A 26,093-nucleotide genomic window follows, 5' to 3' on the forward strand; every position below is an offset into this window, starting at 1 on the left:
TAATCATCAGAGACCAAAGTCGCCTGAATCAAGAGTCAAGGACTTTGTTCCTTCCCATACAGGCAAAAAAAAAAGAAAGAGTGACGACATCACAAGAGAGAGAACGAGAGTGTGAGAGAAACAGAGAAAGGAAGGAGGATAATGAGAGGGAGGGCAAGTGAGGGCAGAGGAGAGAAACAGAATGTGTCAGCATGGTAAAGGAGGAAGAGAATCCAGGGCTGTGTCCTCGACCTCGCCACGATGCTCTGAGCAGCTAGCAGGCAATGGATAACCACACACACACACCACACACACACACACAGGCTTCCATGCATACATACACACATTCGTGGAGGAGAGATTGTCACAATGCACTGAGGATTCAAAGGAGACAGGTCTGTTTGGCTCCAGAAAAAACAACAAATGTCTGTGAGGGATTTGAGAAATGTTTGTTTTAATCATACCCTTGTGTCTACCACACTACTGAATAGGCTAGTGGCCAATACTCAACAAGGTTTCATTTTTTTAGATAACCTACCAGATGTATAACAAAGCACAACCATGTTTTTCCATATCTCTAAGGTCTCCCATATGAAATGGGTGGTTGTCTCAAAATATTTTACTGCAAAAGTGGTTAAATTGATAGATATTGTGACACACCCTTGTAACTCAAAAAGTGCAGAATAATTCCTGGCTGGAAGGGAGTGGTCCACCTAAGCTCATGTAACCCAAAATTACAAGCTCTGATATTGCATAAATGTGGAATACAAGTAATCTGTCTTCTGCCCTACTGTACATACACAAAAACACAACATTATCTTAATGCATCTTGGAAATATAGAACTGTAAACACACAGAGGCAATAGTCGGAAATATCAACGATGAATTTTTATGATGAACCTTTTGGTTGCTGTTCAATAGGCAACTTTACAAGTCAAATTTGCTCAGTGCTGTATGGTCTGCCTGACAAAAATGAAGTTACACATGTTTTTTTTTTTATGTTGTGACTCATACAGTGAAAACTGTCATTTTTTCCAGTCAAAGGTTCCACTGTGGATGTTATATGTTTAGCCCCTAGTCTTGCAATTATGTTAGAAGGCCCGCCCAGATTTGACTCAGAATCCAATATGGCTGCCACATTACCATTAAATGGTGGTTTAATCACTGGTTTAATCACTTGTATATGCACACGTTTTAAATGAGAGACCCCACTGGGCACAAGACGTCATAATTGGGTAATATTTTGTTGAGACATGAATTGATGCGATTACAACCTATATTAACCCACTCAAAAAGACAGCCAAAAGTAGTTCAATTTACAATGGGTTACCACTATGCTTTGAACCATCTAAAAGCACAACCTAATTCCAACAGAAAAACAACGTCTGATTTTTGGTTTAGTTGTCACCTAAATGACAATCACTGCACTATCGACCATTTAAACCAGTGACTCAGATGGAACTTTCCAAGCAGATACATCTCCTTTAAATGCTGATATTTGGTTGAATTATGTAAATAACCTAAAGTTAAGGCTATCTTACAAAACTAATGTAACATTCAATCTTAACACATCCGTGGCCACATTTTTGAGGTTACTGTAACTATAAATGCCTTCTTATGTAATCCTATAAGGCGTGCATGTTCAAGATAGCATGCATAGGTCACCGCATGACTGTGGAGATCTTCACAATTACTGTTATAATCTGCGCAGAATCTCAAACGGCATTGATCACTTGCACCGTGTTCTTTTAATGTCATCTTAACTGCAATCCAGGTCATTCTGTTCTGCTAATTAGATGAAGCACAGCGATAATACAAAATATCTGTGTTCCCTTTTGAACTTTAGTGTGCTTTTAATCCCATTCTTGAACTTTTATTTTTGGTTGAGTTGGAAATGTGAATCCAACATATCATTTGTTATTTTGTCGACAAGTTAATAGACAATGTATTGCATTTCAAACGTGATTTTGAATTGTGTTTGGTTGTCAACGCAACCAAATATCAACATTTGAAGGAGATGTATCTTCTGCTTGGATAGTTTCATCTGTGCCACTTAGTCTGGCTTTAATCCCAGTTTGTCTACAAATTAATCATGTATATGTTGGATTCACGTCTCCATCTCAACCAAAAATCTAAGTTAAAGAATAGGACTAAATCAAATCAAACTTTCAATGCACAAGTCAGTGGCACAGATGGAACTATCCAAGCAGAGGACATCTCCTTCAATATCACTAAATATCATTACATTTGAAATGAACAGGAGCTTGAAACCCTAGGTGTATTGTATTGTCTATTTTTTGTTGAATTCTGGCTTGAATTTAAACAATGGCTGTTGATGACTCTTCATTTGTTTGTACAGTACTGATGAAAGCATTAGGCCGAAAGTTATGCTCCGCTTTCTTTTTACATTTTATATAGCACCTTGCATTCTTTCGAGCATGGATTAAATTAATTATAATATTTTTGTATCTCGGCCTCCTTGGGTTATTCCTTTTCATGGTGTTGAGGGCCAGTACTTTTTGAACTCTACTGATAAAATATGGTCACATTTTATTTCGTCTGTTAAAGGGATACTTTGGGATTTTGGCAATGAGGCCCTTTATCTACTTCCCCAGAGTCAGATGAACTCATGGATACCATTTTTATGTCTCTGAGTCCAGTATGAAGGAAGTTAGAGGTAGTTTCACGAGCCAATGCTAACTAGTGTTAGCACAGTGAATGGAAGTCTATGGGTATCTGCTAAATGGTATCCACGAGTTCATCTGACTTTGGGGAAGTAGATAAATAGCCTCATTGCCAAAATCCCAAAGTATCCCTTTAAACCTTCTCTTTGGAACAACTTCGATAGCAACATGTGAATCTATTTAGTTTCTAAGTGAGATTGCTCAACAATCATTCTCACGATAGCACATTGATAATAGTTAGTGACAAATATCTTAGTTAAGCAGTGCTGGGCTTTGTTCAAACCCTGCATGGGAGACCAAAGGGTAGCTGTAGATAGATCAATTCTCATGTTCAAATATTTTTTATTGAACACACACACAAGAATGGTGTATAGACAAGTTTACAGTTCTTATCTAAACATAAGAGAACAGACATTAACCACAAGACCCAGCGTTCTGGGCACAAAACAAATATTACAAAACAAGACATACAGAACAAGGACAGGTAGAAAGAAAAAGGGTCGATGTAACCCCCCCACTTATACCCCCCTTTATCCCCCCCTTATTCCACCCTATTCCCCTCCCAACTGCTCGGGTGGCGGGGCCAGCACATGCTGCCCAAAGGTAGATTACCATATGACAATTGAGAGTTCGTTAAAAAGTGCAAATTCACAGCGCCGACTGGTCCAAGTAAGAGAGGAAAGGCTGCCAGATTTGATCAAATGTTGATCATTTATTGTTCAGAATATATCTAATTCTTTCTAAGTGTACAGTGTTTGCCAAATCGCTGAGCCATCATTTGGTAGAGGGCGCTTCCCTCCTTTTCCAAAACAACAAGATTCATTTTTTTGCCGAAATGAGACTGTAAGAGATGAGTTGTTTTTGGGAGCTGGTTAATCCGTTAAGGGAATCGGACACTCCCAGGATTATCAGAAGCGGGTCTGGGTCTATTGAAGTCTCCAGAACTTCAGAGAGGACCCCAAAAATTCCACACCAATACCCATACAAGTTAGAGCATAGGGCAAAGCAGTGGAGTAGTGTACCCTGCTCAGCCTGACATTTATCACACATAGGGGATGTACCAGGAAATATCCTATGCAGTTTGGTTTTGGAATAGTGTAATCTGTGTAATACCTTGAATTGTATGAGACGATGTCTGGAGTTAATGGAGCAGGTGTGGATATACTCCAAGCTATCTTCCCAGTCTGCCACCGAAATATCAGTCCCTAGGTCTTCCTCCCATTTTGCCTTAATGGCATCAGTAGAGGGTGCGCTAACAGATTGAAAAGCGTCATATATACAAGATATCAGTTTGTCTGAGGTGGGGCATATTTTTATGCATCCGTCAAACATGGAAGGTTTAGCATTCCCAAATGTTGGGAGGTGTTTTCTAACATAGTCTCTAATCTGTAGGTATCTGAAAAAGTTACTTCTGGGAAGATTATAAGTTTCCCTCAGCGATTCAAAGGAAGCAAAGGTCCCTCCTATATATAAATCCCATATAGTACTTATCCCCAACTCTCCCCATCGCTCAAAGGTGTTATCAAGGTTAGAGGGGGCAAAGGAGGGATTCCTGGCAACAGGAAGCATGAATGATATTGGTCTAAGCTCAAAGTGGACTTTAATTTGCTTCCAGATTCGTACTGTGCTATGTATAATAGGATTGTTACGGTAAAGTGACATCTCCAGATTGACAGGTGACAAAATCACAGCACCAATAGAGAAGGGGTGACACTCCTCACGCTCCATACTAAGCCAGCTGGGTGGCGGGTGTGCGTCATCCAGCAAAAACGTAACAGCGCGGAGGTTAGCGGCCCAGTAGTAAAATATAAAATTTGGGTGAGACAATCCTCCTTCCATCTTGGATTTACAGAGGTGTTTTTTTACCTATCCTGTGTGTTTTATAATCCCAGATGAAAGGATTGATAATAGAGTCCAGTTGTTTATGAAAGGATTTAGGTATGAATATTGGGATGTTCTGGTATAGGTAGAGCAGTTGTGGGAGGAAGACCATTTTAATGGCATTTAATTCTTCCGAGCAGAGAAATTGGGAGAGTTCTCCAAAATTGGATGTTTGCCTTGAGTTTTTGCATCAGAGAAGGGAAATTCTCTTTAAATAGTAAGGAGTATTGTGTGGTAACTACAATTCCAAGGTAGGTACATTTTTCTGAAGATAGCTTAACTGGAAGATGTTCTAGCCAGGAGGTGTTTTGCAACCGTATGGGCATTAATTCACTCTTGTTCCAATTTATTCTGTATCCCGAGAAGGTACCAAACAAATTAATCACCTCAAGAATAGCTGGAATACTTTCTTGGGGTTCTGTTACATAGAGGAGAATGTCATCTGCGTATAGGGAAATCTTATTTAGAGTATCTTTAGTATTATAGCCGTGTATTGCTGCATGTGATCTGATCGCTTGAGCGAGAGGTTCAATAATTAGGGCGAAGAGCATAGGCGATAGCGCACAACCTTGCCTTGTCCCTCTGTAAAGGTTAAATCGGGGCGACAATGATTGGTTAGTGAGTATTCTCGCACAGGGGTTCCTATATAAAAGCTGGATCCAATTTATGAACCCATATCCAATATTACATTTCTTTAGAACCTTGAATAGATAGGGCCACTCAACTTGGTCAAAGGCCTTTTCGGCATCGAGATATAACGGCAAAGTCCACGTTAGGTAACCTCTGAGAATACATAATGTTGAATAGGCGCCTGAGATTGAAGAATGAGTTTCTGTTAGTGATAAAGCCGGTCTGGTCCGAATGGACCAATTTGCCAATTAAAGTGCTTAAGCCTGTTAGCCAAAGTTTTTGCTAAAATCTTTTGGTCTGTATTAAGGAGGGATATTGGTCTGTATGACCCTACCTCTTCCGGATCTTTACCCTTCTTATGTATAACTGTAATAAACGCCTCATCCAAAGTGGATGGGAGAGCTCCATCCTCATTGGCCTGAACCAACATATTGTGTAGGTAGGGAGAGAGCATGTTGCTGAATGTTTTGTAGAATTCACCAGGGTATCCATCTGGGCCCGGGGTCTTGCCACTCTTTAGAGATTTTATTGTTTCTCTAATTTCTTCAAGAGATATTTCCTTATTCAGGAAGTTAGAGTCTTCCTGGTTCAGGGCAGGAAGATTACAGTCCTCCAAAAAGTTTTGCATAATTAAGGGGTTAGATGTATATAAAGTCTCATAAAACTGACGGAATCTGTCATTGATATCTTTGGGGGAAGAGAGTAATTCCCCAGATGCAGATTTAACTTTGTGAATCATTCGGTCACTCACATGTGGTTTGTCACCAAACTCAAAATATTTTTGCTTGGCATAGAGAAAAGATTTAGCAATTTTAGCAGAGAGGATCTGATTGTATTTAAATTTTAAAGACATAATTTTTGTATGTTTCTCCCTAGATGGGTGTCTAGCATTCTCCCTATCCAGTAAGTGAATTTGTCCCTCCAGTTCTACCAATTCTCTTCTGTTTTGTCTACTCCTGGCAGTCTGAAAGGAGATGATACAGCCTCTCAAATAAGCCTTCAGCGTTTCCCACAGTCATGCTGGGGAAGTCTCTGTGTTGTCATTGGTATCAAAGAAAAATGTAATTTGGTCTTTAAGATGTTCACAGAATGTTGGTTCTGTGAGGAGCTGAGGATTCAAACTCCAGACCCTCTCGTTTGGTACGATGTCACCCAATCTCAGGGAGAAGGTGATTGGACTGTGGTCAGAGATTATAATATCATGATATCTCACATTACAGGTATAGGAGAGTAGTTTAGCATCAACCAAAAAGTAGTCAATTCGAGTATAAACATTGTGAACATGAGAGTAAAAGGAGTATTCCCTACCCGTAGGGTTAGAGATCCTCCATATATCAAATAAGTTCGAATTGTTTATGTAGGTATTCAAGAATTCGCTTGAATAGGAGGTAGGGGTTCACCGGGTAGAGGATCTATCCAAATATTGGTCTAGTACACAGTTAAGGTCCCCTCCAATGACCAGGTTAGTATGGGAGATATCTGGAATCAGGGCAAGGACTCTTTTGAAAAAAGAGGGGTTATCAATGTTTGGCCCATAGATATTTAGTAGAGTTACAGAAGTAGAGTGGATCTCTCCTATTACGATCACATAACGACCCTCTTTGTCCACAATAGTGGTTTTATGTAGAAAGGGAATTCCTTTCCGTACGAGAATCGCTGTGCCTCTCGTTTGGCAGAGAAGTTAGAGTGATACACTTGCCCCACCCACTTACATTTAAGTCTGCTATGAGAATTGTTTTTCAGATGGGTTTCTTGCAAAAATATAATATCAGACGAGAGTGCTTTCAAGTGGGCTAGGACCTTGCCTCTCTTAATTGGTTCGTTTAAACCCTTGACATTCCAGGAAGTGAATGTAAGCCCCGCCCTCCTCTCATTTGTAGTTCCTATGGTGGCCTGCATAACATGTAAGTCACTAAAAAGGTAAGAAAGCGCACCAAACCATCACGATCAGCATATGTAGCACCTACACCCGAGCAGTATCCAACCCACCCCTCCCCCCTGCAAGCACCTTTACTCTCCACCCTGTTCCCATACTTTCCCCAACATTTACCCCTCCCATCAACCCACATTTAACAGGCATACACAAATAGGAGAGAAAAAAATATGAAAATAAAAATAATAAACACACTGTCTGGCCAATGCCAAAAAAGCACGGCGCGACCTCGAACAAGAGGTAAAACAAAAATAAAATCCCAACTGTACGTTCACCTCTCACTATCCTAGAACTTCTACTAACATCTGAACTGAGGAGGCTCCCGCGATTAAAGTGTTCAATTAGCATCTATTAAACCTAAACAGAATAAGTTGCAACTTAAACATATTGTGCACTTAAGCTTCATCTTGGGTCAATCCCTGAGATAAGCAAGATATAGCATCACAAGATTATATTGCTAAGCAATGCATAAACCATCCGCAACCGACATAGACAGCAGTACAATTACATATTGTGGGTTATGAGATGGTAACAAGGATTTAGATAAATTGAACGTACCCCCCAATCAATTATTATTTTTTTAAATAAAATAAAAGAATAAATAATTTTAAATAATAAAAAAAAGTGATATATATATATATATATATACACATACACACATACATACATACATACATACACATATACATACATACACACATACATATATACATACATACACATACATATATATATACACATACACACACACAAGTACATACATACACACACATGTATACATACATACATACATACATTTACGCACATACACACCTACGTACACATACATACACATGTATACACACACATAAATATTTTTTAAATATATAGAGATACACACACACACACACACACACACACACACACACACACACACACACACACACACACACACACACACACACACACATACACCCATACACACACATCTACATACACACCCCAGAATAATAATCTACACTAATTTAAAATATACACATACCTAATACTAAAATGCTAAGAGAAAATAATAATAAAGTACAAATAGTAATTATATGTACGCACACCTACACAGACACAAGCACCACGGAGGTCTGGTGGGAATCTAATCGTGAGGGCGGGCCAGGCTATGACAAAGGCAGAACAGCACAAAACATCAACTTGCTATCCAGGCGTCTGCCCCTTCCCAGCCATCACCCCCAGACCCCCGCAAGCAATAAATAAATGGTATGGTAATAGGAATAATGTAAGAATTGAAAAATAAATAACGAAACAAAACAAAAATGGGGGAATATAAGTATATCCATCCGAAAGTGTCAATGATCAGACCTGGAAGGCCTCCCAAACAGGCATCACTCTGAACCCAGTCGAAATGAAAGTGAAATTAACGTTAAATGAGAGCTCTGACCGCCCTCCATTGGTCAGCTCAGCGTGTTACATGTTCGGTTGCCCTTGTTGAGACCGTTTAGTACGGTTTCACCCGTTATGGTATAGTATGGGTTCGAGTCCATGAGCAGACCCTAACACACAATGACAAGGCACTCTAACCTGTACGGGGGATTGGCGTATATTCCCGGATAAACTTCTCTGCGTCCAAATCCGAGGAGAGCCAAATCTTCTCCCCGGAAGGCAGGGTAATTCTTAGTCTTGCAGGGAAGAGCAAGGCTGGGCGAAGATGGAGTTTGTAGCGTTCGGTCATGACATCTCTGTAGCCAGCGCGGTGCTTTGCCACATCGGGCGCATAATCCTCATAGACACGGAAGGGGTGCCCTTTATGTAACAGGTTGCCCCTCATTCGAGCCTCGCGCAGGATAAGATCCTTAGTCTTGAAACTGTGACAACAGATGATTACTGGGCGAGGACGTTGGCCCGGTCGAGGCACTGGGACAAAGGCGCGATGTGCACGGTCCAGTTGGGGATCTGAAGCCAAAACATCCATTCCCATTGCATCCTTCAATAGCTTGGCGAAGAAGACGGTGGGGCGAGAGCCCACCTCCACCCCCTCTGCCAGACCAACAACGCGAAGGTTATGACGTCTGGATCAGCCCTCCAGGTCGACCACTTTCACAGAAAGCCTCTGCACACTATCCTGCAATGACGTGCATAGCTTCTCTAACTCGTCGATCCTACCAGCGTTGAATTCAGAAGCTTTTTCAAGGTCCACAATACTCTGGCCCTGCGAGGCGACCGTTCGAATGGTGCTCTCAATTTTAGTGTCCAGTTCAGCAATAGTAGCCTTAAGATCCTCAGCTATAGCAACACGTAGTTCTCCCAAAACCCAGGTAAGTTCTGTAAGTGTCACGTTGTTACCTGTGCCCTCCGCCATGTCTGTCTCGTTGTTTGGCGGGGAGTAGGCCTCCGAAGTGGATTTATGGTCCTTTGGTCGCTTATTACTCGGCATTTTCACATAGAAAGGTACAATATTGTATTAGAAAGAAACGTTTGTTGTAAAAAGTGCCATAAAGTAGGTTAGGTTAGATTATTTCGCAAAAAAGTTGCAGGAGCCTCTCACACACAGCCGTTCACTCCAACATGCTAGCTCCGCCCCCGATAGATCAATTCTCCAGTAGGAGGTGCTGCCCTGCCTATGTTTTTTCTGATAGTGGATAAAACATTGAAGATCTGACGGTTTTTTCTGATAGTGGATAAAACATTGAAGATCTGACGTCGTTTCAAAGGTACAAATTCAACACATTTTATAAAGGTTTGTCTATGTTGAAAATTGGTTACAGTGATGACATAATCCTGTGGTTGGAATTTCAACTTCAAAACAACAGTTGATGACATTTTTCAGATCCAACGTATTTTCCACGTAGATTCCACGCCACAGTACATTGGCAAATTATGTTGCAACAACGTTGATTCAACCAATATGTCTGCCTGACAATACGTCTGCTTGAATCCAACATAACCTTCCGCTGGCTCACTGCATTTGTGATGCACATTGGGATGTTACGGTGCACTCTCATCCTGTTTGGGTTGAGCTGGCACATTGCTTCTTACAATCATGTCCACCATCCTGGCTGTCTGCCCTGGAGTTGCTGTATATGTTGACTTGGTGGCAGTTATGGCATATTGGGTGGATGCAACCCCACTACAATGAACCAAAACAACCTACAAATAATTGGCAAGAAATGCCATCAACTTTGTGGGCCTTCACATGTCATAGGAATTGCACTTCCCCAATGTCAATGCCATCCTGAATCTCCTAGAACTGTCCTTGATAAGCCCACTCCACCATCAGTCCTCTCCTCAGGCAGTTACTAGAGACACCATGGAACTGGACCGCTACATGTCAGGAGGCAATTCAACAGCCAAAATGCCATCTGGAAATTGCTTGTGTGCATTGCCCTCATATGTACCTATTTTGCTAACAACCATGGCTGGCCAGCCCATGTGACACCTGAACTGGACTTGCATGTGAAGAATGAGCTTTCATGCCGAGGTGACTCATGCATTGGTCTGGGAAACTGTGCAGTAAATCCCAACATCCTTAAAATGACATATGCCACGTGAGGGTAAAACTTGCTGTATGTGATAATTTATGGTGGCTGAAGATTGAGTGTGAGATAGTGGTCTTTGTGCACCATGCTTGATCAGCAACACCTCCTCTGCAACCCTTTTACTGTTCATCAAAGCCCAGGGATCATCTTCAAATGTATATGTGTGTGGAGTTGTGCTATGTCCCTCACAACCGACGATTTTTAGTCATAGTCTATGACCTTGCTACTGTAACTAACCTCAACGTAACCTGAAGTCAACACCACAGGCTCTGTCACTCTCCACATCTCCTACCTGACTTCCAAAGGAATTTAAAGAGATATGTAGGACGTGACCTGTAGGACATTTTGCCATATTCAGCATAACAAACTCCACCCACAGGTCAATTAGGTGTTGGAAAGATGTAAGCAAACCTGTTTGTGACAGACCTTTCACAGACTCTCCTTCACAACCAGACAACCAAACATTCCACTACTGGAGTATCCCCAGCATCATTCAGGCTGGGTTAACATTCCAGTTAGTTAGTCAATGGGTGTCTTTGGTATGTAAGCTGCATCTCTGATTGCCTATACCGAACTGTAGAAATGGTCAAGTGCTGCAAAGAAAGTTAAGCTGCAGCTGGCCCAGAACAGAGCGGCACGTCTTGCTCTTCATTGTAATCAGAGGGCTAATATTAATACTATGAATGCCAGTCTGTCTTGGGTAAGAGTTGAGGAAAGACTGACTGCAGCACTTGTTGTTTTTATAAGAAACATGAATGTGTTGGAAATTCCAAATTGTTTGCATAGTTAACTTACACACAGCACTGACACACACACTTACCCCATCAGACATGCCACCAGGGGTCTTTTCATACTCCCCAGGTCCAGAACAAATTCAAGGAAAAGTACAGTATTATACAGAGCTATGAGTGCAGGGAACTCACTTCCATTTCAAATAGTGCAAGTGAACAGCAAACATGGTTTCAAAAAACAATTGAAGCAACACTTCACAGCACAACGCCTCTCCCACATGTGACCTACTTGTTGTGGGTATGTACTGACATATGTGTGACACACGCACACACACACACACACACACACACACACACACACACACACACACACACACACACTGCATGTTAATGTTTTGCAATGGACAGCGGCTTGCGAAGGTATTCACCCCACTTGCATTAAAATGGATTTTTGGGGGGTTTCTATCATTTGATTTACACAACATGCCTACCACTTTGAAGAAGTTTGTGAAACAAGAAATAAGACAAAAAACAGAACTTGAGCGTGCATAACTATTCACCCACCCAAAGTCAATACTTTGTAGAGCCACCTTTTTCAGCAATTACAGCTGCAAGTCTCTTGGGGTATGTCTCTACAAGCTTGGCACGTCTAGCCACTGGGGTTTTTGCACATTTTTCAAGGCAAAACTGCTCCAGCTCCTTCAAGTTGGATGGGTTCCGCTGGTGTACAGCAATCTTTAAGTCATATCACAGATTATCAATTGGATTGAGGTCTGGGCTTTGACTACGTCATTCCAAGACATTTAAATGTTTCCCCTTAAACCACTCGAGTGTTGCATTAGCAGTATGCTCAGGGTCATTGTCCTGCTGGAAAGTGAACCTCCGCCCCAGTCTCAAATCTCTGGAAGACTGAAACAGGTTTCCCTGAAAAATGTCCCTGTATTTAGTGCCATCCTTCAATTCTGACCAGTTTCCCAGTCCCTGCCGATGAAAAACATCCCCACAGCATGATGCTGCCACCACCATGCTTCACTGTGGGGATGGTGTTCTCGGGGTGATGGGAGGTGTTGGGTTTGCGCCAGACATAGTGTTTTCCTTGATTGCCAAAAAGCAAAATTGTTGTCTCATCTGACCAGAGTGCCTTCTTCCATGTGTTTGTGGAGTCTCCCACATGCCTTTTGGCAAGAACCAAACGTTTTTGCTTATTTTTTCTTTGAGCAATTGCTTTTTTCTGGCCATTCTTCTGTAAAGCCCATCTCTGTGGAGTGTACGGCTTAAAGTGGTCCTATGGACAGATACTCCAATCTCTGCTGTGGAGCTTTGTTGCTCCTTCAGGGTTATCTTTGGTCTCTTTGTTGCCTCTCTGATTAATGCCTTCCTTGCCTGGTCCATGAGTTTTGGTGGGCGGCCCTCTCTTGGCAGGTTTGTTGTGGTGGCATATTCTTTCCATTTTTTAATAATGGATTTAATAGTGCTCTGTGGGATGTTCAAAGTTTGGGATCTTTTTTTATAACCCAACCCTGATCTGTACTTCTCCACAACTTTGTCCCTGGCCTGTTTGGAGAGCTCCTTGGTCTTCATGGTGCCGCTTGCTTGGTGGTGCCCCTTGCTTAGTGGTGTTGGAGAATCTGGGACCTTTCAGAACAGCTGTATATATACTGAGATCATGTGACACTTAAATCGCACACATATGGAATTTATTTAACTAATTATGTGACTTCTAAAGGTAATTGGTTGCACCAGATCTTATTTAGAGGCTTCATAGCAAAGGGGGTGAACACATATGCACACACCACTTTTCAGTTTTAAATTTTCTTGAATTTTTTTAAACAAGTAATTTTTTTCATTTCACTTCACCAATTTGGACTTATTTGTGTATGTCCATTACATAAAATCCTAATAAAAATACATTTCAATTACAGGTTGTAATGCAACAAAATAGGAAAAACGCCAAAGGGGATGATTACTTTTGCAAGGCACTGTAAGTAAATTGTAAAGTCTTTTGTCTGTAATGTCTTTTTCGTTACGCGTCGGACCCCAGTAAGACTAGCTTTCACCATTGACGTCGGCTAATGGGGATCCCTCAATGTGCAGAGGTACAGGTTAGTCGAGGTAATTTGTACATGTAGGTAGGGGTGAAGTGACTATGCATAGATAATAAACAGTGAGTAGCAGCAGTTTAAAAAACAAATGGGGGGGGTCAATGTAAATAATCCGGTGGCCATTTGATTAATTGTTCAGCAGTCTTATGGCTTGGGGTAGAAGCTGTTAAGGAGCCTTTTGGTCCTAGACTTGGTGCTCTAGTACCGCTTGCTGCGCGGTAGCAGAGAAAACAGTCTTTGACTTGGGTGACTGGAGTCTTTGACAATTGTTTGGGCTTTCCTCTGACACCGCCTAGTATTTAGGTCTTGGATGGCAGGAAGCTTGGCCCCAGTGATGTACTGGGCCGTACGCACTACCCTCTGTAGCGCCTTACGGTCAAATGCCGAGCAGTTACCATACCAGGCCGTAATGCAACCGGTCAGGATGCTCTCGATGGTGCAGCTGCAGAACTGTTTGAGGATCTGGGGGCCCATGCCAAATCTTTTCAGTCTCCTGAGGGGGAAAAGGTGTTGTCGTGCCCTCTTCACGCCTGTCTTGGTGTGTTTTGGACCATGATAGTTTGTTGGTGATGTGGACACCAAGGAACTTGAAACTCTCGAACCGCTCCACTACAGCTCCATCGATGTTAATGGGGGCCTGTTCGGCCTGCCTTTTCCTGTAGTCCACGATCAGCTCCTTTGTCTTGCTCACATTGAGAGAGAGGTTGTTGTCCTGGCATTACACTGCCAGGTCTCTCCCTATAGGCTGTCACATCATTGTTGGTGATCAGGCCTACCACTGTTGTGTCGTCAGCAAACTTAATGATGGTGTTGGAGTCGTGTTTGGCCTCGCAGTCGTGGGTGAACAGGGAGTACAAGAGAGGACTAAACACACACCCCTGAGTGTTGAGTATCAGCGTAGCAGACATGTTGTGCCTACCCTTACCACCTGGGGCGGCCCGTCAGGAAGTCCAGGACTCAGTAGCAGAGGGAGGTGTTTAGTTCCAGGGTCCTTAGCTTAGTGATGAGCTTTGCGGGCACTATGGTGTTGAACGCTGAGCTGTAGTCAATGAACAGCATTCTCACATAGGTGTTCCTTTTGTCCAAGTGGGAAAGGGCAGTGTGGAGTGCGATTGAGATTGCGTCATCTGTGGATCTGTTGGGGCTGTATGCGAATTGGAGTGGGTCTAAGGTATCCGGGAGGATGCTGTTGATGATAGCCATGACCAGCCTTTCAAAGCACTTCATGGCTACTGACGTGAGTGCTACGTAGCAGTAATCATTTACGCAGGTTACATTCTCTTTCTTGGGCACAGGGACTATGGTGGTCTAATTGAATCATGTTGGTATTACAGACTCGGTCAGGGAGAGGTTGAAAAGGTCAGTGAAGACACTTGCCAGTTGGACCGGCGCATGCTTTGAGTACACGTCCTGGTAATCCGTCTAACCACACAGCTTTGTGAATGTTGACCTGTTTAAAAGTCTTGCTCACATCGGCTTCCCGAGAGCGTTATCACACAGTCGTCTAGAACAGCTGGTGCTCTCATGCATGCTTGAGTGTCGCTTGCCTCGAAGCGAGCATAAAAGGCATTTAGCTCGTCTGGTAGGCTCGCGTCACTGGGCAGCTTGCCTAGGGTTTCCCAAAGGGTTTCCCTTTGTATGTCCGTAATTGTTTTCAAGCCATGCCACATCCGATGAGCGTCAGAGCCGGTGTAGTAGGATTCAATCTTAATCCTGTAATGACGCTTTGCTTGTTTGATGGTTCGTCGGAGGGCATTGCAAGGTTTCTTATAAGCATCCGGATTAGTGTCCCGCTCCTTGAAAGTGGCAGCTCTAGCCTTTAGCTCGATGTGGATGTTGCCTGTAATCCATGGCTTCTGGTTGAGATATGTACGTACGATCACTGTGGGGACGATGTCGTCGATGCAGTTTTTGATGAAGCCTATGACTGAGGTGGTATACTCCTCAATGTCACAATACTTCCAGCTTATACATACTATATACATTTTATGGACACAATATATATTACAATTAGAGATTAAATGGTATGAAAATGTCATATCACGTTTATAGTGAACAAAATTATCACGGTTATCAGTATTATCGCGGTATTGTTAAAATGTGCTGGAAATGTTAAAAAGAAATACTGATACACACACTGAAATCATTTCACCAAGTTTTATATTGAAAACCAACAAACAACAAATAAAATTGGCAGCACTTTGCACTTTTTGTGTGCATAAACATTCAAATAAAAACATTAACATTAAAGATGGCACCATGTGGCCATGAGAAGTAAGTTTCCCTCATGCAGGTTTAAATGAACACAACCTTAATAAGTAAGCAAATCAATTAAACAAACAACAAATAAAATTAGCAGCACTCACTTTGTCGTGAGGCACAGCAACCTTCATCAGCCTCAGAAAGCCAGGCCTCTCAACAATTTCAAATGACATCATGTCCTTTGCAATGTAATATGAAAGGGCTGCAGTTAGGTCTTGAGCATTTTTTTGGTGTGGGTGCATAAGCAGCCTGCCTTTCACTGGGTTTGCCTGCTGCACGCCCACTCTGTAAACAAGGGAATAGCAAATGCATTATTATTATTGGTGTTGTAACATTATAATTATTATTATTATTCACACACACACACACACACAATCTTCTGTGTTGCATTTGAGTATATGCAATGACCCCATGCACAATTTAAATAAATACAAATGAGTCAGTGATAGTAATTGCAATGAGCCCAACAATTTACATATAGGAGTCTACAGTGTTTCTCCTGTTGGAACACTTTTACAACCAAGTCGACATCTGCCGGATTTTAAATGAACAAAATACGTTGGTTGGGAGACTAAACTACATAGCGTGTTATCGTGTGCAATGGGCGAATAGTCTGCAGACAAACGACGCATACAGCAGCAGGACAACGTGTAGTGTTTTTACAAGAGTAGCTAACACTGAACGCTTCAGTTTACTTTATTGACCATCTATTAGCAAGTTACAGACAAACCATGACATTTTCCCACATTCCTAAGTCCCCACAGCATGCATTGAGCTAAAAGTGAACTTACCTTGCATTCGCTATAAAGTAGTGGGGTGGTGGTCACGAAGATGACTCAAGAGATTTGAAGTGTTGCCCTCTTTCGCAGCGATTTTTTGTTGTTGCATGTTCTGCAGACAGGGTGACCATCTTCGATTAAGTTTCCCTCTGCACTCTTGTAAATCCCAAAATAAGACCACATTTCAGATTTGGTCCTCTTAGAAGGCTGAAAAATCTCCCAAGCGCTGTCACTGCCTTCCGCCATGTTTTCACACAAAACAAAACCCACGTTGCATGCTGCGCCTGCGTCAGACTGTTGCTAACTTTGGTTGACGCTGGACAGTATTTACCGTGAGTTTTTCAAACCGTGGTAATCAAATACGGCTTGAATGACAATTAAAATTTGAAACGGTAATACCAATCGTCGGGAATTTTACCGTGGTTTATCGTGAAACCGGTAACCATTTCATCCCTAATTACAATAGTTCGATTTTGTTCGTTTTTAGTCCTGGCCTTCCTCTATTTCGGATGTTCTATTTGGAATATATTTGTAAATGTGCTATTTCACAAAAGTTCTGAACCTACATACATTTTACAGACCCCGTATGTTTTACATGTGTTATCTTGTTATTAGTCCCACCCTTCAGCTCCAATCAACCACTCCCATCTATCTCTTAACACCATCCGTATTGGATTTCTATTTGCCATATATTTTTAAACTGGGCTGTGATGTTTCACAAAAGTTCTAAACCTTTCTATTCTCATAGTTTCTACAGATTGTAAATTAAAGATAAACATTTTTGCCTAAATAATAATTATATTATTGACAAATTGACTGACTTTTCAAATCACCCAGTATTGCTATCTGCAGCGTTAGCTCTAGATAAATGTTGCAATTCTTCAGCCATTCCTGGACCTGTGACCAAAAACGAGCTACATGTGTAAAACCTTTGGATGGTGAAACAGTGAAGGTGTAACGCCCTGGCCATAGAGAGGGGTTTTTGTTCTTTATTTTGGTTAGGCCAGGGTGTTACATTGGGTGGGCGTTCTATGTGCATTTTTCTATGTTGGTTTGTTTCACTGATTTTGGCCGTGTGGCTTCCAATCAGGCACAGCTGTAGAGTGTTGTTGCTGATTGGGAGTCACACATAAGTGCCTGTTTTTCCGTTGGGGTTTTGTGGGTAATTGTTTCTGTTTCTGTTTTGTATTGCACCTGACAGTACTGTTTGGCTGTCGGTTTTCTTGTTTTGTATAGTGTTCTTTCGTCCATTAAATTAAACTCATGATGAACACTAACTCCGCTGTGCCTTGGTCTACTCTCTCTCCCGACAGCCGTTACAGAAGGAGGTATCCTCTCACAATGTTGAATGTTTAGGTCTTCATACCCACCATTCATTAACTGAACATGTTTAACAAAGTGTTGAATCTTCTCTCAAGTATGTAGTGATGAGTACCCAATACTGCCTATAAGTATTTCTAGGCTCTGAGTGAACTCTCAAATCATCTATAAATGATTTACCCACATGTATAACTGCTAAAGTATACCTTATTTTAAAGTGGCAGACCTATGAACATTTATAAATGAGTTATCAACATTTATAACTCCTATAATTATACCTTATTTTAAAGTGGCAATCCACTGACCATTCACAAATAAGTTATCAAAATGTATAACTTCTAAAAATATAGCTTACAATAAAGTGGAAACCTTCAAACATTTATTAATGAGTTGCAAACGTTTATAACGGTCACAAAACGCAGGCCTCCTAATTGTCCCTAGAATTTCTAAGCAAACAGCTGGAGGCAGGGCTTTCTCCTATAGAGCTCAATTTTTATGGAATAGTCTGCCTACCCATGTGAGAGATGCAGACTCGGTCTCAACCTTTAAGTCTTTACTGAAGACTCATCTCTTCAGTGGGTCCTATGATTGAGTGTAGTCTGGCCCAGGAGTGTGATGGTGAATGGAAAGGCTCTGGAGCAACGAACCGCCCTTGCTGTCTCTGCCTGGCCGGTTCCCCTCTTTCCACTGGGATTCTCTGCCTCTAACCCTTTTACAGAGGCTGAGTCACTGGCTTATTGGTGTTCTTCCATGCCGTCCCTAGGAGGGGTGCGTCACTTGAGTGGGTTGAGTCACTGACGTGGTCTTCCTGTCTGGGTTGGCGCCCCCCCTTGGGTTGTGCCGTGGCGGAGATCTTGGTGGTTGAAGATTTCTCTCTAGTGGTGTGGGGGCTGTGCTTTGACAAAGTGGGTGGGGTTATATCCTTCCTGTTTGGCCCTGTCCAGGGGTAACATCGGATGGGGCCAGTGTCTCCTGACCCCTCCTGTCTCAGCCTCCAGTATTTATGCTGCAGTAGTTTATGTGTCGGGGGGCTGGGGTCAGTCTGTTATATCTGGAGTATTTCTCCTGTCTTATCCTGTGTCCTGTGTGAATTTAAGTATGCTCTCTCTAATTCTCTCTTTCTTTCTTTCTCTCTCTCGGAGGACCTGAGCCCTTGGACCATGCCTCAGGACTACCTGACATGATGACTCCTTGCTGTCCCCAGTCCACCTGGCTGTGCTGCTGCTCCAGTTTCAACTGTTCTGCCTGCGGCTATAGAACCCTGACCTGTTCACCGGACGTGCTACCTGTCCCAGGCCTGCTGTTTTCAACTCTCTAGAGATAGCAGGAACAGTAGAGATACTCTCAATGATAGGCTATGAAAAGCCAACTGACATTTACTCTTGAGGTGCTGACTTGTTGCACCCTCGACAACTACTGTGATTATTATTATTTGACCAGGCTGGTCATTTATGAACATTTGAACATCTTGGCCATGTTCTGTTATAATCTCCACCCGGCACAGCCAGAAGAGGACTGGCCACCCCTCATAGCCTGGTTCCTCTCTTGGTTTCTTCCTAGGTTTTGGCCTTTCTAGGGAGTTTTTCCTAGCCACCGTGCTTCTACACCTGCATTGCTTGCTGTTTGGGGTTTTAGGCTGGGTTTCTGTACAGCACAAAAACTCCCTAGAAAGGCCAGAACCTAGGAAGAAACCTAGAGAGGAACCAGGCTATGAGGGGTGGCCAGTCCTCTTCTGGCAGTGCCGGGTGGAGATTATAACAGAACATTGCCAAGATGTTCGAATGTTCATAGATGACCAGCAGGGTCAAATAATAACAATCACAGTGGTTGTCGAGGGTGCAACAGGTCAGAACCTCAGGAGTAAACGTCAGTTGGCTTTTCATAGCCGATCATTCAGAGTATCTCTACCGCTCCTGCTGTCTCTAGAGAGTTGAAAACAGCAGGTTTTTAATAGTATGACCCTCCTGCTAATGTTTAAACACACACTACAAGTAAACAAATGGAAAAACAATGATAACCAAGGAATGCTTAACCGTAATTGCTATTGTTACAAAATGTCCACAGGGGTGCGCAGTATAAGCAATCAGAATAACACACACACACAAACACACACCTATAACTAAAGACTAAGACATCCTTCTCCTCTGGTATGTTCTGACAGTGCTTTTCTCTCCTCTCTGGCAGCAAAGGGAAAGGAGCATGTACTGTACTTCTTTAGCCAGACCTAAGTGAAAACACACGGCTTGGATTGATCTTCAAATGTACTTTACTGAGGAATGTATCTGGGACACACAGCACACAGTCAGACACACAGTCAGACACAAACTCACTTCATGTACACTTCAATAACACAACACAGGCATACATATGCCCTGTCATTGTCTCACACAGTGTGTTCATCCCGATAACAACACAAGTTTATCCTTGTTGCCTTTAATAGTATGACCTTCCTGCTAATGTCTAAACACACACTACAGTAAACAAACGGAAGAGTAATGATAACCAAGGAATGCTTAACCATAATTGCTATTATTACATGTCCACAGGGTAGAGTAGTATAAAGGAATCAGAATCACACACACACACATGATCCTTCCACAAGCCACAGTACATTTTTCAGTGTCACCCCTCCCCCCCTATATACAGTGGAGGCATGTATTGAAAAGGACCTCGCCAGTGCTATTGTATACATAGTCAGGAGCAAGATAAGTGAGGAAGAAAGAGAAGTTACTGTGTTGGTTACAGGAGTGGCTTTTTACACTTCTGTAAAGACTGCATACAGTGTAGTGTGTAGGCATTTAATTTGTTTCTATATATTCCCTTATTCTACTTTTACACAATTTATGTACCAATTTGGTTTCAGATAAGTGTGTTTTGGGGTTTCCATTTTCTATTTTCTTGATTCTTTATATTTTAATGTACAGTATTTTGACGAGGCTAAACTGGGGAGTGGTGACGTGAATGCTAGTGAAGGGAAGTCTTCAGGCGAGGCTGGATAGCCTAAATGACCTTACCCTGCCCACACATAAAACAACAGTCATAGTGAAGAGTGTGTGTGTGTGTGTGTGGGGGGGGGGGGTTGTTTCTTCTGTCCTTGTTGGGACCTAAAATCCCCAAAAGTCCCCACAAGGACAAAGGATTATTTTACGCTTAGGGGTTAGGGTTACAATTAGGGTTGGGGTAAGGGGTTAATGGTTAGGTTTAGGGTTAGGAGTTTTGTTTATAGTTTGGTTTACGGGTTAAGGTTAGGGTTAGGTTAAGGGGTTAGGGAAATTTAGATTTTTAATGGAAATAAATGTTAGGTCCCCATGAGGAGAGAAGAACAAAACTTGTGTGTGTGATGACGCTCCCTCAATGTTCACAGGAAACCAGTGGGTTTTCCCCTTCCATTTTTAGGTGGCCAGAATAAATTGCCTATCAATAACAACATGATGTTCAAAGTAATCCAATTGTCTTGGTTGGCTATCCACAGCAATGGAAATGGTCAGATATGTTTAAAAATCACAAACACCATAGCAAAGTTATGGAACACAATAGAGGTGAGCAGCCAAATATAAATACAAAAGCCCACATAATGGGTGAACCAAAGTGGGCAAACATACTAGGAGTGCAAACATACCCAAACAAACAGAGCAGAACCATAGCCAGAAAATAGGCGTATGTTACAAAGAAAGAATAAAAACCGTAACACAATTATCAATCAACAAAAATAAATGAATTATCCTGTCGATATTTTGTCTTGTACTACTAGTATATTTTGCCTTACTTTGACTCACACACAGACACTTTAGCTGTTCACAACTGGGTCATGTGTTGGATCTCCATAACGCCCTCCCCCATCCAAGGACACCAGCAGCTAACTGAGGGTGACTGACTGATGCCTGATGGGAAATACTAGGGTAATATAGAGGGTAACCCCATTGTCTTACGTGAGATCACGTCACTCCTACGAAATGCTCATCCCTCATCTGTCCTGTAGGATTCCCGAGCATCTGCCATTCAAAAATGAAAACATAGTTCCCTAATTCATGATATCATTACTATCCCATTGAATCTCTATGAAATAGAAATTTAGCGGGCTAAATTATTACACGTTGTGACAGTGATTTAATCATTTGCGATTGTGAGAAAAAATAACAAATTATGTGCAAGCACATCGGCTGCCAGAAGTCTAGAGCTATTGCTCGCCTGAGGTAGAGTATCTCATGATAAGCTGTAGACCACATTACTTATGGAGAGAGTTTTCATCTATATTCTTTGTAGCTGTTTACACACCACCACAGTTAGAGCCTGGCACTAAGACAGCATTGAATGAGCTGTATTCTGCAATAAGCAAACAAGAAAACACTCACCCAGAGGCGGCGCTCCTAGTAACCGGGGACTTTAATGCATAGAAACTTAAATCCGTCTTACCAAATTTCTATCAGCATGTTAAATGTGCAACCAGAGGAGAAAAAAAACTCTGGACCACCTTTACTCCACACACAGAGACGCATACAAAGCTCTCCCTCGACCTCCATTAAATCTGACCATAATTCTTTCCTCCTAATTCCAGTTTACACGCAAAAATTAAAACAGGAAGTACCAGTGACTAGATCAATAAAAAAGTTGTCAGAGGAAGCAGATGCTAAGCTACAAGACTGTTTCACTAGCACAGACTGGAATATGTTCCGGGATTCCTCCGATGGCCTTGGGTACATCACATCAGTCATTGGCTTCATCAATAAGTGCATCGATGATGTCGTCCCCACAGTGACCGTACGTACATACCCCAACCAGAAGCCATGGATTACAGGCAGCATTCCCACTGAACTAAAGGCGAGAGCTGCCACTTTCAAGGAGCGGGACACTAACCCGGAAGCTTATAAGAAATCCCGCTATGCCCTCCGACGAACCATCAAAGAGGCAAAGCATTAATACAGGACTAAGATCGAGTCATACTACACCGGCTCCAACGCTCGTCGGATGTGGCAGGGCTTGCAAACCATTACAGACTACAAAGGGAAGCACAACCGAGAGCTGCCCAGTGACACGAGCCTACCAGACAACCTAAACTACTTCTATGCTCGCTTTGAGACAAATAACACTGAAACATGTATGAGAGCACCAGCTGTTCTGGAAGACAGAGTGATCACGCTCTCCGCAGTCGACGTGAGTAAGACCTTTAAACAGGTCAACATTCACAAGGCCGCATGCCAAGACGGATTACCAGGACATGTACTGCGAGCATGCGCTGACCAACTGGCAAGTGTCTTCACTGACATTTTCAACCTCTCCCTCTCCGAGTCTGTAATACCAGCATGTTTTAAGCAGACCACCATAGTCCCTGTGCCCAAGAACACTAAGGTAACCTGCCTAAATGACTACCGACCCGTAGCACTGGTCATGGCTCACATCAACACCATCATCCCAGAAACCCTTGACCCACTCCAATTTCATACCGCCCCAACAGATCCACAGATGATGCAATCTCTATTGCACTCCACACTGCCCTTTCCCACTTGGACAAAAGGAACACCTATGTGAGAATGCTATTCATCGACTACAGCTCAGCGTTCAACACCATAGTTCCCACAAAGCTCATCAATAAGCTAAGGACCCTGGGACTAAACACCTCCCTCTGCAACTGAATCCTGGACTTCCTGATGGGCCGCCCCCAGGTGGTAAGGGTAGGTAACAACACATCCGCATGCTGATCCTCAACATGGGGGCCCCTCAGGGGTGCGTGCTCAGTCCCCTCCTGTACTCCCTGTTCACTCATGACTGCACAGCCAGGCACGACTCCAACAACATCATTAAGTTTGCTGATGACACAACAGTGGTTGGCCTGATCACCGACAACGATGAGACAGCCTATAGGGAGGAGGTCAGAGACCTGGCCGTGTGGTGCCAGGACAACAACCTCTCTCTCAACGTGATCAAGACAAAGGAGATGATTGTGGACTACAGGAAAAAGAGGACCGAGCACGCCCCCATTCTCATCGACGGGCTGCAGTGGAGCAGGTTGAGAGCTTCAAGATCCTTGGTGCACACCAAGACAGTCGTGAAGAGGGCGCAACAAAACCTATTCCCCCTCAGGAGACTGAAAAGATTTGGCATGGGTCCTCAGATCCTCAAAAGGTTCTACAGCTGCAATATCGAGAGCATCCTGACCGGTTGCATCACTGCCTGGTATGGCAACTGCTCGGCCTCCAACCGCAAGGCATTACAGAGGGTAGTGCGAACGGCCCAGTACATCACTGGGGCCAAGCTTCCCGCCATCCAGGACCTCTATACCAGGCGGTGAGGAAGGCCCTAAAAAATGTCAAAGACTCCAGCCACCCTAGTCATAGACTGTTCTCTCTGCTAACGCACGACAAGCGGTACCGGAGCGCCAAGTCTAGGTCCAAGAGGCTTCTAAACAGCTTCTACCCCCTTCTACCCCCAAGCTTCTACCCCCAAGCCATAATTCTCCTGAACATCTAGTCAATTGGCTACCCAGACTAATTGCTTTTTGTGGATGTATTCAGCATTGTGTGTGCAGCACAAGCTAGCTGGTTGGTTGGTTAGCAGCATTCCATTCGTTTTATAGGAAGCGTGACTAGCCCTGCCAGCAAGCTAATGTAATATTGGACAAATTTAAGCTAGCTTTCATTGTCCATCTTAAGAAATACTCTTCGTTTGTGGTTGTGGTTAGGTAGGTTAGGTAGGGGTAGAAGGGGGGTAAAGATAACTGGCCAAGCAAGGGGAGCAGTGGTGGTGGTTAGGTAGAAAATTGGATGAATATGGATCATTATCTGAAATCATTTCATTCTCAAAACACGAAAGGCCTGGCTATTCAATTATTTCTAAACTAAATTGGAAACGGCGAGACCTTTTTTGAGACCATAAGCACCGTGGCATATGGAATCTGCCTTCAAACCCCTATAAGGGGCATCCGTCTAAATGCCTACAATCCCTATGGGATTGACACCCGAGTCATGCATTTAATGGAAACTATGATTGACTGTGGTAACCCCATTAACTACATGTACTTGTTCATAATGGTAAGCGCATTAGCACATAGATTATAGTACTTTAATGATTTACTTTCAGACATCTCGTGGAGTGCCTTTCAACTGAGGAATTTACAGGGTACAGAAACACACTTTGACATACTGAATGGGTTTCTATCTTGATACTGTTTACGCTGCACATTTTTCATTTGAGTGCAGATTTAACACGATACAAATAAGCAACCTACTTTGGGGCTTGAAGCAACTGTCCACAAACACGTTAACAATGACCAAAGGACTAATTTAGTCTTTTTTGTTTGGCTTGATATTATTATCTTCTCTCACCTCACACGGAAATGATATCTATCCGCACAGTTTTTGTTTATCTTTCATGGATAATTTGGAAAATGATAGGCTTTCTATTTTGTGTTAAGTATAATTATATCTTGAGTGGTTAATCTTTTCATTGTGAAGTCCCTAATTCCTCTCCAGTCGTTAGTGCTAAAATTACATCACTCGCTTTGTCCAAACAACATCCACGAAACCCAGAAAGCCTCATCAAGGTAACAGTTAGTCATGCCCACGTGCAAATACAAGAGAAGAAAAACTCGACAGAATGAGCGTTTCTTCCCCTTTCGTGATAATTGAATTAAAATGCAAGTGCGCATCGCTTTAGCTTTTAAATATAGCTTGGCCGCATCCTAACACACTTCTGTGTGCTGCAATTAGCGACTCGAGTTAGTGTAGGCTGAGGTGAAGTGTTGCTTGAGGCAAAAACACACTAGCTGTGTGGAGTAGCAGCAGGAGCAGACACAACAATAGTCGACACTATGGAGGCTTGAGTAGTTAGCTAGCGCACTCAGCTGCAAGAGGGAGAAGTGGGTTACGGTTAGCCTTATGCTAGCTCACTAACTGCTTACACAGGTTTTCATGTCCTGCTCCATGGACTTACTGGGCTAACCCTGAGCGACCTCCAACTTCACTGTCTCCATCCATCTCTCCCTGGCCGGCTGCTTATGTGCCAACGAAGTCTCCCTGAGTCATTGATGCAAGGCGGGAATACTGAGAGGGTCCTGATTTATGAGGAGATTGTGTGTGCGTTTTCATGTGTCCCCCCTTCCAGAATCTAGACTCATATGGTGTCACATGTGAATACCCTTCACTTGCCTGTGCTGGGGGAGAAAGAGAATGAGTGAGATGGATAGAAATAGAGAGACAGACAAAGAGGAAAAGGGGTAGAGGGCCACGCTTGAGGATACACTTGACCCGTCCCTTGAACAACTGCTATGTGTGTGGC

General features: G+C 42.8%; 1 protein-coding gene across 3 annotated transcripts in view; it reads right to left on the reverse strand.

The window, feature by feature from the left end:
* The window catches only part of LOC106579161 (gap junction gamma-1 protein), a 59,412-nt gene that overhangs the window by 15,365 nt on the left and 17,954 nt on the right, over window positions 1–26,093 (reverse strand). The window contains exon 1 of one of the 3 annotated variants that reach the window (XM_045702567.2): window positions 11,449–13,737. The exons of the other annotated variants lie outside the window; for them this stretch is intronic. The gene's annotated coding sequence lies outside the window, so the exon portion shown is untranslated. Of the gene's footprint in view, window positions 1–11,448; window positions 13,738–26,093 lie in introns of those variants that run through there. 3 annotated transcript variants of the gene reach the window in all.

The sequence above is a fragment of the Salmo salar genome, chromosome 19 (genome assembly GCF_965601325.2).
Source record: "Salmo salar chromosome 19, fSalSal1, whole genome shotgun sequence".
Taxonomy (NCBI): domain Eukaryota; kingdom Metazoa; phylum Chordata; class Actinopteri; order Salmoniformes; family Salmonidae; genus Salmo; species Salmo salar.